The sequence below is a fragment of the Phyllobates terribilis genome, unplaced genomic scaffold (genome assembly GCF_046119375.1).
Source record: "Phyllobates terribilis strain yellow unplaced genomic scaffold, ASM4611937v1 Scaffold_4__5_contigs__length_816908805, whole genome shotgun sequence".
Taxonomy (NCBI): domain Eukaryota; kingdom Metazoa; phylum Chordata; class Amphibia; order Anura; family Dendrobatidae; genus Phyllobates; species Phyllobates terribilis.
This window is the reverse complement of record NW_027362764.1, coordinates 383,430,333-383,434,175: the sequence shown is the minus strand read 5'-3', so window position 1 is coordinate 383,434,175 and position 3,843 is coordinate 383,430,333. Positions and strand designations below refer to the sequence as shown.

Below are 3,843 nucleotides of genomic sequence, written 5' to 3'. Positions count from 1 at the left end.
TTCCTCACCAGGTTTGGTATCTTACCTGGGAGCGCGTTGTCATCCTTTCGCCTCCTCGACCTCCTAGTTGGTCTGCGTTTCGACGTCCGCCTTTCCGGTTTCCCCATAAAAAACGTTGGTCGTTCAGTCCAGTAGAGGAACTCCTTCTTTTACAGACCCATTGAAAAATCCCCCTTCCTTCGGGTGAGTACCTACTACCCCACTACCGCTTCGTCTTTATACGCATGACCACTAACCCCCCTTTCTACCCCCACTTTACATTGTGACAGGCATTACCTGACATTCTCTCTCTCTCTACCTCTCTATGAGTATATATACCATATAGCATGTTGTGCATAATTATTCAGGAGAATCGTCCCTACTTGCCATAGCATGTCACTCCCCAATATATAGGGTTACTTTACATTACCTCCTACCTGTTACCATACCATTGCTGTGGGTTACTAAACTCTGTGCTTCTATGCCATGATGGGTCAGTTCATACACTACAAATATCAGGGTCGCAGCACCATGATAACCTGCATGCATCACCTCCCACATGTGACCTGCTCACAGCACGTCATTCCTCTGTATATCCTACTGCTACTCCCAGTTCAGCCCTCCATGCAGAGCTCTGTGACTCTGTACACGCCCACAGTTACTCCCTCTCTCACTACAACCCCCTACACAGTGCGATGTGGCTGGTTACCATGGCTACCAATAAACAACCACTGTCACATGACGAACCAGCAACATGCAACTTCCGGGACACGCCCCCTGATGACGCACTTCCTGCAGCACTGTGTACATAAGGCAGCCTGACTCCCACACTACCAACAGCCTAACCTGGGAACGCTGCCTGTACCCTCCACTTCTACCATTTATGGGACTCCCCATCTAGAGACACCCCTGATACAGGAACTGCAGGTACTTATTGACCCCTATGGGCTTTACCCCTTATCCAAACCCTTTGACAGCACTGGTAACCGGCAATACTTCTATTTCAGCTCTCCACAGGCTGATGAACCCCTGTCTTTTGTTAAGGTACTTATATCCACTAACTTAGGCATTCTACCCCATGCCTCATGATACTGATCCGTATCCCCTCATTGTTGCAGCTTCTGACTGGAACTGCTCTCTACCTTCTATGGTGCCTTCCTGCTAAAATAAACTTGATACAAGTAAGGAACCCCCTATACTCAAATACCTGTGCTCCCCCTGGTATACCTTGACTGTTTTTAACTGCTTTTATTTGTATATAATATTCCTCTGCCTCCATCCTATCCCAGCCCTCCACCCCAACCCCCCCTCCTCTCTCCCTCCCCTTTCCACCCCCCCCTTTCTCCTCCTCCCTTTTTTTGACACCGTCTATTCCGTTACCTACCTCTTTCGTAACTCAGTGTCAACCGAGATGTATTCTTATGTATGACTTTCAACTATGCATCTTTTGTTATATTTTTTTCTCAACATGCTATTTATCTTTTTTGCAGTAGCGACTTAATGAATAAGGCCAGTGTGGCCGAAACGTCTACCTATTGTCGCCTTCACCACTGTTATTTTTTCTACATTTCATTTGTATAAATAAATTGGCACTAAAAAGCAAAACTTCCTATGAGTGTGCGATGAATTAATTTTTACGTGATTTGAGGACATTTCCAGTCCATTGCATCTGCACCTCAACTCTATTTGACAGTGTGCACGCTAATTTTCTATTTATTATGGTGATCTGGCACTGGAGATTCTGACTGAAAAGATGTTGAGAGAGATACCCACAACACAGTAACAGGAGGTGGGCTTGTTTGTCTAGTAAATAGTTCATTTGGGTTATCTTCTGAGGTCATCTGGCGGCTGAGTAGGTCTGATCTAGCTGTGGCACTTTCCACAGCTCGGGTGAGAATTTGAGATTTATGACAGTCATTGCTGATTAGTCTTATCTCCTCCAACATAATTAGTCCTCTATACTCCCGTATAGCTTGGACTATTGCTTGGGCACAGGCTTGCATAGGAAATCCATACATTCCAGAACTTATAGCAGGAAGAGCAATAGAAGTAAGGTTCCTTGTTCCAGCATAGTTCAGAATATTGTTGATTGTAGCTCTAAGTTGTGACACACACTGATCATGATGATCTTCATCATACACTGGACCTAGTGCATGAATGATAAGCCTGCATGGTAATCTCCTTGGTCTGGTGGCTACCAGGTCCTGAAGAATGTACAATGCTGTTACAGTCTTCCTGAACAGCATTACCTCCGGCTTGCACAATAGTCTTAGCCACTCCTCCCCTATGTTGTAATCTAGGGTTTGCTACATTAACTATAGCATCCACCCGCTGTGTTACCAGATCCCCCAGACCTGCTGTTAGTACCGTTGAGGACTTTCAAATCATTCTTTCTATCCATGGTTTCTACACCTGTGGGTATTCTTCATCTGAAAGGGTGGCACGGGAATCCTCCCGATCCTGAGAGAATTCTGATATTGGTGTACGAAATGTCACACAAGCCGGTTTACCTTCTGGATCGCTTATTAGTGTGGACACTGATGGTGGTGGTGGTGCTGCCGCCTCTTCATCCTCCGGCTCCTCTGGTTCAATAGTATTGATGATTAAATAGAGTTTTGGCACTAGGCAAATGAGGATAGAGAGGGACACAGTCTTTTGGGACATAGTACGCACCGGACACACTGGTATAGGAGTAAATGTTGCGGTTGATGTTCCGGGTGTAGTGTGTATTGTGGCCTGTATTCCGGGTGCGCCAAGATGGCCACCACCGGAAGGAAGCACACTACAGGAAGGGTGTGTGCCACTGGGAAGGAGCTCACCCACTGACATCTGGTCAGAGGCCAGAGGTGATGCAATGGGAGTAGCAACATGGCTGCTGCAGGAAGGGTTAGAACTTTGAGCGGACATAGGTATAACAGATGATGATGGGGCACTAGGTGTGGCTTGGGTAGTAGCGAGGGGTGGACCTCTTGGACGGGGTGCGTGACATGCAACACAATATTCTGCTGACAAAGAAGCAAAGAAATTTTCCTAAATTCTTAAGTGCATACTTGTACAGAGACCGTTCTAATGGGACGGAACACCTCAGAAACCACAGAGCAGCAGTTAGCCAGGAGCGACTACACACCAGAGTTCTTGGAATCACACAGCGAGGACCCGTCCAGTTGCATGGGGCTGTCCCTAAGAACCAATCTAGACACCACAAACTCACCAGAGACTGCTCAAAATATGAATAAGCACTACAGATTCATTAAATCTGCAGACATACTGTATTCAGTGATGAAAGTTGATCAGGGTCTCGTTTTGAGCAGTCCCGGCTCGTCCGTAGGTGGTCCGGTGATGGGCACCCCAAGACCTAGAGTCCATGTGTGATCTGAGTCACTGCACCATTTGTGGAGGTTTCACCAATTTAAGATACACCAGGTAACTGCTCTCCTTCAAATTAAAGATGTCCGAGTGCATGCAAAGAAGCTAATTAACCAGATTTGCTAATCTGGTTGAAAAACTTCACTCAGAGACTGAACCACGTAAAATGGCATACTTTATTACGTAGACATGGGGTTATATAGTATTCTACTTCTAGGTGAGATTAGTAAAATTCATTGCTCTTTCTGATAACTTGACACACTGCAATTTGCTCATCCATGTATCTCTTGGCCTCAGTAATGCCTTAGGAATTTGTCTCTCAGCGCCATCTCTCAGGTGAAGTCGTCTCTCAGCGCCATCTTTGCCAACTCAACATGAATCTCTCTGTTATCAGCCATGCACATGCATACGTCATTCCCAGGAAATCATTTAGTTGTTCATGCCTACAATAAAAACAGAAACTGTTAGTTATTTATTCATTAACTATTAACATAATCC

At 45.6% G+C, this 3,843-nt stretch overlaps 1 long non-coding RNA gene across 1 annotated transcript; it reads left to right on the top strand.

Moving 5' to 3' along the window:
• The first annotated feature begins 490 nt into the window (after positions 1-490).
• Positions 491-1,584, top strand: LOC141264344 (uncharacterized). Its single transcript, XR_012319895.1, has 3 exons — positions 491-906; positions 987-1,160; positions 1,470-1,584. It is a non-coding gene; the product is annotated as an uncharacterized lncRNA (long non-coding RNA).
• The last annotated feature ends 2,259 nt before the right edge of the window (positions 1,585-3,843 follow it).